An 8388-nucleotide genomic window follows, 5' to 3' on the forward strand; every position below is an offset into this window, starting at 1 on the left:
AGGGTAAGGTGGGTGGGTCTTGCTGGTTTGAAGAGATTAAGAGGATGTGCCCAAGGCTGAACAGCCCCACGCTGCAAGGAGAAAGACTTGGGCCCAGTTCTTCTCAGAGCCTTGGACTGTCTTCCTGAGGATCTCTAGACCTGGAAACAGGAAGTCTGGGTTTCCTGGCCAGAAGTGCACATTTAGAACACTGGTACCTACTGTAAGGAGGGGCAGCCTGTGCTCCTTTGTGTGTGTTGCTGAGCCCTGCCAGTGACTGGGGGAGCTGGGCCCACCTTCCCAAGGCTCAGTCACAGGGAACCAGAGGCCAAGGGGACAGTCAGAAAGACTGGCTGGGGACCCGAGGGCAGGCTTGAGTGAAGGACTCTGGCTGCTGGCTATTTAGCTCTGAGAGCAGTGTGGTTTGGGAGCCTCCTAATCCCCCACCTACCCCACTACCCAGAGAGACTCCTGAGGGTGTCTCCTTGGCCATCCTGCTATTTAGACAAAGCTTGAGGGGAAAGGAATTACCTCTCAAAGCTATCCTGTGACTGTTACTGACCAGTGTTCTGGTAGGTAAGCTCTGTGTGTGTGTGTGTGTGTATGTGTTTGTGTATGTGTGTGTGTTTGTTTGTGTTTGTGTGTGTATGTGTTTGTGTATGTGTGTGTGTTTGTGTGTGTATGTGTGTATGCATGTGTGTGTATGTGTGTGTGTATGTGTGTGTGTATGTGTGTGTTTGTGTATGTGTGTGTGTTTGTGTTTGTGTATGTGTGTTTGTGTATGTGTGTGTGTTTGTGTTTGTGTGTGTGTGTTTGTGTGTGTGTATGTGTGTGTTTGTGTGTGTGTGTGTATGTGTGTGTTTATGGAATCTGCTAGACCTTGTCAACATTGTCAACCTGTCCCACAGTGATGTGTTTATAAAAAGATAAAGGGTTAGACTATGTTCTATGGGGTTGTGGTGAAGTATGAGGGGAAGGGGTGGCCTCAGCAGGCCCATGCCTAGGTATCCCTTCCCCCTGAGGGACCAGCCACACAATGGTACAGTAGAGAATAGAGTTTATTCAGGGCATGGGGAGGGGTGTTAAGAGGGTAGTAGAGGCAGAGAAAGGCAGAGAGAAGAGAGTAGAGAAGTAGAGGTTGGCCAGGAGCACATGGAGAGAGGGGGGAAGGGAATGGGGAGAGAGGGGGAGAAAGAAAGAGGCAAGAGAGAGAGAGGCAGGAGAGAGAGGAGGGGCAAGCAGCCCCTTTTATAGTGGACCAGGACTACCTGGCTGTTGCCAGGTAACTGTGGGGAGGAGCATACCTGGCTGTTGCCAGGTAACTGTGAGGAGGAGCATACCTGGTTGGCTGTTGCCAGGTAATGGTGGGGAGGAGTTTAGACAGAGCCTGTGTGGGGCTTCTACTCCTCTCGCAAGCAGGGGAGTCTGGAACCACCTTCTTTGCCTCTCACCCTCAAAGCATGGCTGCCTCTTGGTCCCTAGCCTCTTCCTGCCACCTCTCACAAGGCCTCTGCCATAATCTCTGTCCCCTTGTCCCCTGGGCTCTGGTCCAGCCTGGTTCAGTGTGCCATGCTGAACATGGGCCAGCGGTCCCAGCCCTGTACCCTGGAGCTCATAACCTGAGGTCCCTTTCTTTGCTGAGTGAGGTTCAGTCCCGTAGAATGGAGTAGCTAGAAGGGAGGGAGCTTAGGGACAAGTCAGGCTGTGCGCAGAGGTCCTGGTGTGAGGAGACTTTAGGTGGCAGTCAGCCTGTCATCCTCCAGCCTTCCCAGCCTCTCCCTCTTCCTTCCTTGGCTGCTGATCCCGGCTCCTTCCTTCCTGGCCCCAGACCTCCGCAAGCCACACTCATGGGGGCAACACCCTCAGTGACTTTGAGGTGTTTCCTGCACAGCCTCTCATCACTGTCCGGGCTGCAGGGGGCATGGGGCAGGAGGCAGCAGCACACTCTATTCCCAATCTTACTGCCTTTGCTAACACACACACACACACACACACACACACACACACACACACACACGTACATTCACACAGAAAAGAAAAACCACAAAGCCAAAAGCCCCTTGGGAACAACAGCAGCTCACAGGAGTTTCCATCCATCCATCACCAGTCCTGGGGGAGGGCCAAGCCTGGGCTGCCTTGAGACATTGTCTTTCTCTAGTTGATCTAAGCAGGAGGCTGGGTGGGATCTGTACTGGCCACTGAGATAAGGCGCAGGGGCTGCAGATGCTGATAGTGGGTGCTGCAGTGTTCCAGGCTGCACCGCTCTGCAGCAGCTATGGTGTCAGAGGCAAGCACCCTGTAGTAAGAATGGCCAGAGGCTCTTCCCAGCCTGTGTGTCTGTCCCAACTCACGAAGGGAACTGAAGTGTGGATATCGCTCCTGCCTGCAGCCCACTCTACTTCTGGACCTATGAAGCTTGCATCAGCTGTGGCAAAGGTGCTTTGTCCATGTGCAGACAGACCCACCATCTACTCACCACACAAAACATTTACCATGTCTAGTTGGCTATTGGTTTTTGAGGCAGGTCTCACTATACAGCCCCAGATGACCTGGAACTCTATGTAGGGAAGGCTGACCTTAAACTCACACAGATCTGCCTGCCTTTAATTCCCAAGCGCTGAGAATAAAGGCATGTACCACCGGGCTCACAGTATTTTCTTATACAGCTTTACTGACTTTATGGGTCTGGGCTGGAAGGATCTGTACCGGCCTAAGATCTGTATTCGCTAGGTCAAAAATTAAAATGTCCGTAGAAGACACAGATTTAAAAGTCTAATACTGTGAGTGTAGTTCAGCTGGCAGAGCACTTGCCTGGCACCCACAAAGCCCTGTATCTATCCTCAGCACCCCATAAATCAGGCATGGTTGGCACATGCCTGTAATTTGAGCTCTTGAGGAAGAGGGTCAAGAGAATCAGGCAGGAATTCAAGGTCATCTTTGGCAGAGAGTTCCAGGCCAGCCTGGGATTAGAGATCCTACCTCTAAAAAAAAAAAAAAAAAAAAAAAAGGCAGGCGGATTTCTGAGTTCGAGGCCAGCCTGGTCTACAAAGTGAGTTCCAGGACAGCCAGGGCTACACAGAGAAACCCTGTCTCGAAAAACCAAAAAAAAAAAAAAAAAAAAGGACTCTGTCCTGGGGGGGGGGGCTTCCAAAATCGATGCTTAGCCAAGGAATGTACATGAGACAACATTTCTGTTATCACCAAGGAACTTGGTTTTGTTTGGGGAGGCTAGGATGATCCAAAAACCAAGCATTGAAGAACCCCAGGCTTTCTGAGGGATAGAAGTTGTCAGAAAATGAATATGGAATGCTGGGACAAAGAAAGGTCAAGGGGGGGCCTGTTCTGGGGGTGCTCCCTTGTGCCATGACACAGCCTACTGGCTCCCACATCCCACTGTGGTTAAATCCAGCCTCTGGATGCAGACGGTGTGGGTGGGAATCCTACTTACGGCTGCCTAGCTGTGCGACTCTAGGCTCTGTCTTTCTGTGTAAAACTAAGAGCTCACAGAGCACACTGCTACTGAGGAGGGCTTGCCTCTCCCTAACCCCTAGGAGCAGTTTCCAGGCAGCAGAAGTTACTTCTCTGCAATGTCTCCTTTAGAGACACAGACAGCCCCTTGGGACCCCCAGGATGCTCATGGGTCACTAAAAGCCACAGATGCAAGTGATGAAGCTCCCTAAAGCCCAGATGGTCTCCAAGCCCGAGCCTACATGACCTCTCTTGAGGGCTTCTGGCTATCAGGCAATGGTGGGTGGGACACTCGCAGACTTGCAAGCACCCTTAGCCATCTTTGGCAGGCCTGAGATTGCCAGGAGAGCTCCTGTCGTATGGCCAGCCTGTGTTATTGGGAGAAATCTGAATGGACCACACTCCTCCAGCTGATTCCTGTAAGTCACTCCGTTTCAGAGAAGGCGCACGGGAGGGAGAGCTTGAAGGGGTGGAAACTATGTTTGCATCACTGCCTGAGAGCTATTGAGAAAGGCTGGCCACTCTTCAACAGAACAGCTGGGCCCAGGGAGGACAGCCCTTGCTTACAGGCAGGGCTGGCACTTCTGCATTGCATCCTGTGTTGTACTCCTCTGGAGACCTCCTAACACCAGTGCTGCTTTCTTGAAAGAAGCTCACCACCACCCCAGATTAGGACAGGCGAGATAGTGCAAGTCTCTAATCCCAACACTCAAGAAGTAGAGGCAGGCAGACCTCTGTGAGCTCTGGTCTACATATGGAGTTCCAGGACACCTAGAGCTACAGAGTGAGATCCCCCCCCCCCCGATCTTAAAAACAAAATATAAACAAACAAAAAGACACAAAACTTAGGCAAGAGAGGTAGGCGAGGCTCAATTTCCCCATTTGGCAAGCAGAAAAATGAGTTCTTGGCTTATTTACATCATGGGAAGCGGAGGGTACAGCAACTCTGAGCAGCTTCCTACAGAATGGGGGTTGGGGCACTGTTTGTTGGTGAGGAGCCTCTGCTCTCAATTTCTGTAATTGGGCATGTTATTATGGCTTGGCTGGCCCGTCCAGGTCACCCTATGATCCCAAGGATGTCAGCAAACCCTGGTCCCTGGGCAAGTCACTTCCTCTCCTGGGAAGGCTGGGTGAAGAAAGGAGACAGCAGCCCTTGGTGCCCACTTCTCTGAGTCTGGGTTTTCTCATCTGTTACAAGGAATACAGTGGCTTTGTTGCGTGCCGTGAATACCTGGCATGTCCCTATTAAGCAGGAGAGTCTGTCCAAGGTCCCTAGATCTGGCAATGGCCTGAGAAGTGAAAGGGAGAAGCCGTTGTCCTGACAACCAAGGTCCCGTCAGTCGGAAATGCAAGTCATCACAGAAGGGGAAGTGAGTCTAGTGACCAGGGGGCATTAGAAGACAGTCTAAAAAGCCTTAGTCTTCCTTCTCAGAGGGTCCACTTCACAGCCAGCATAGCCCTTGTGACCAAGGTGACCAGTCATGCCAGGTGGTATAGCCTCTCCCCTTGGCCAAATTTTCCACACCTGCCTGATCTCTCCACCTGACATTTATGACTGCTGAGCTGTGCCCCACAATGCTATTCCTTCTGCTTTCAGCTTCTCCTTCTGAGAGTTTCCTTCAGCTACTCTCAGCCAGCCAGAAAATGAGCAGAGTCAATAGTCCACCACCTTGTATTATTCTCTGACCAGAGCTGGGGGCGGGGTAGCCTGCTATGTTGCCCATGATGGTTTAATCAGTTGACTGAATAAGGCAATATTGATTGGTGCTCCCCTACCCCATGACAATGAAGGACAGCGCCTCCTGTTTCCCCCGTGGAAACTCTTGTCTTTTCTGTGTCTATCTTACGTATATCAAGTTGTATTTCAAATATAAAGTAACCCTGAGGAGGAGCAGTAGAGCGGAGTGTAGCTCAATCCTGATTGGCAGATGGTGGGTGAGGGGGCAACTGTGCCTCAGTTTCCTCATCTGTGAAAAAGGGTGGTTAGGCAGTGCCTAATTCACATGGCTGTGGTGAAATCTGTTAGTGAACACAAACCTCTCAGAGCCTAGAGGCAGCTCTAGAGGTCAGAGAAAGTCAACTGTCCACTCACACAGACTGCAAGGTGGATCCGAATGGAGCTTTGAGTTCAGCATCCCCAGCATCGGTATTCACAGCAGTCAGTGCGCCCATCGAGGACAATTTAGTGCGGTCCATCCATAAGACAGAATTAGGATCCTAAAAGGCAAAAAGCTAGGACTTGGGAACATGCTAACTAAAGCAGGCAATCCTGTGAGAATGACTTCTGGGAGAAATGCGATTTAAAAGTCAGTCTTTACAAATCAAACTCTTACCCAACCAGCAGCCATGTTAGTGCTATGCTTTGAAATCGTTTATAATGATGTATCCTTCTGCACAGTCAACCTGTTCAGAATGAACTGACCTCTAAGAAAAATGTTACAACCTTACTATACTTTGGACTGTAAACACAATAAAGTCTTTCGAGCTCAGCTGAATGTGGGCTTTGATTATGCTATCTTTCCTATTTCTCCTTTGTAACTTCGTATCGAGAGGCACTATTCCTGGGATGACGGGATCACATGTCCTCTCACTCTAATAGGGAACACACCAAAGTTCAAACGTGCAAAGCTCAGCTTGGTGACCCAATGAGTTTTATTGGGGTTAGGGACAGGTATGTGGGTGGAGTGACTCAAGACAGCTGTTATCACCAAAAGCCATCACCAGCATGACAGTTCATAACAGTGGGACCTGGAGCTCATAGTGAACAACCTGGAGGACGCTCAGGAGGTTGGAGTGCCCTCTGCCGATAGGGCAGGTGGTTCGAGACTCCTCCAGGAAGTCTGATTTGTTTCTTGCAGGCACTTTGGTTGATCTCTGTTTTTCCCAGGAGGCTCAGCTGTTGGGTCTTCTAGGCAGCCCAACTTATCTGAGAGTGTGTCTTGGCCATCCCTACACCTTATATCCATGCCTGAGGAGAAGCCTATTGAGTATGGTCAGTTTCGGGGACTCACTGTAACACTTGTGAGTTGTTTACTTCTTGTCTCCATAGAACATCCTATTGTCCCACCTCCCTGCATGTGTACCTGGTCCTTAGGAGCCTCCCTCCCAAACTGAAGCTTTTAATCTTGAGTAGACTGCTGCACAGCAAACCCATTCAAAATGTGTGTGCGTGAGATGGGTCTTGGACTGCTGGAAGCAGTGAGCCACTCTGTAAACAAATCCCAGCCCTACCCCACCCCCAAGATGCCCACCCTCCCACTATGAAATGTGTTGCAAGCAACTTGTGATTATAGCTTGATAAACCCCAGTGTGACTTTGTGAACTATTGTGAGTCAGTAGGGCCAGGAAAAACACGATTTCTCTCCCTTCTGTGACTCCTGTAAGAGACACAGAACAGGGCTGCTTGTTTTTGTTACATTTGCTGAGCTGTTCAGTATAGGGAGAAAGACCTGGATTCAGGGCTCCCTTTTTAGATTAGGACTTTCAAATTAGATTTCATTTAGATTAGACTTATTCTGGAGTAGACTATTAGAATGGAAGAGACTCAAACTCTTTTGGATAAATCAGGTCCACTCCTGGGTAAATGACACCAAGAGTTAGTCTTTCTTCCTTTACGAAGCATCACCACACTGGCACAAAAAGGCTGTATCCACCCACTCACTGGATCCATGGAGCAGACATAGCCATGGAATGGGGTACCAGGGATGCAGGGGTACAAGGGAATGGGCAGTGGTTGTGTAATGGAGACAACTAGTGTGTTCAGTTTTGCAGGGGAAAAAGTTGTGTGGAGCTGGAGAGGCTGAACTTGCAGAGCACCCGAATTTAGTTCCCAGCACCCGTATTGAGCAGCCTCACAATTGCCTGTAACTCCAGCTCCAGGAGATCCAACGCCCTCTTGTGGACTACCAAGCACCTGCACTCACATGCAGATACACAATGTGGGGAAAAAAAAGTTCTGCGGATGGGGCTGGTTGCAGCTGTATCTCAGTGTTAGTGCACTTAGCTAGAACGCCCAAAACTGTTAAAACGGTAACTCTCTATTATGCATATATTATAATTAAAACATAAAAAGAGAGTCTGTAGCCGGGCAGTGGTGGCGCATGCCTTTAATCCCAGCACTTGGGAAGCAGAGACAGGGGGATTTCTGAGTTCGAGGCCAGCCTGGTCTACAGAGTTAGTTCCAGGACAGCCAGGGCTATACAGAGAAACCCTGTCTCGAAAACCAGAGAGAGAGAGAGAGAGAGAGAGAGAGAGAGAGAGAGAGAGCCTGTGATGGTGCATGCCTGTCATCCTGGCACTCAGGATATAGAATAGGATGCTGGGTTCCAGGCCTTGGCTCTTGTCCAGGTGCTGGCCAGCAGAGCTTCTGTGCTGGACTAGGAACCTTTGCCAGCCTACTCCTGGCTGCTGCACCAACTCTCAGGTGCCAGAGTCGGGGCTGGGATAGCAGTTTACCAGGTAAGCTGATCCTGATGTTTCTTTCCTGTGGGATCCATTTCTTGGCTGGATTGGGGCGGGGGTGGGGGTGGGGGGCTATGAAAAGTAGTTAAACTATCGCTGACCCCGAGAATCAACCGATCTTTGGCCCCCAGCTATCCAAATAGCCCTGTTTTCAAATTTCCTTTGTGTTGGGAAATTCACAGAGGACCTTTGACCCTCATCCTAAACTCTGATATGCAAGATGGGTGGCATTGGCTTCTACTGACTGTGCTCTGAGCAAGCTGCTGTGGGCACCATGGGGCAAGAATGGAAGTCCAACATCTGTCCCACAGAGCCCATAGGCTCTGAACAGATGTGGGTTCTTGAAAGCCTGACTCCTCTGTCTCTCAATCCTACCTGTGGAGTTTCCCAACCATTTCCTTATCTGTTTGAAATCTGGAGCTGGATCAATAGAGCAGAGGCTGGATACTCTGGGGAGGTCATACGATGTGTCAAGAGGCC

The sequence above is a fragment of the Mus caroli genome, unplaced genomic scaffold, assembly GCF_978045245.1.
Source record: "Mus caroli unplaced genomic scaffold, Mus_caroli_1 scaffold_14, whole genome shotgun sequence".
NCBI lineage: Eukaryota > Metazoa > Chordata > Mammalia > Rodentia > Muridae > Mus > Mus caroli.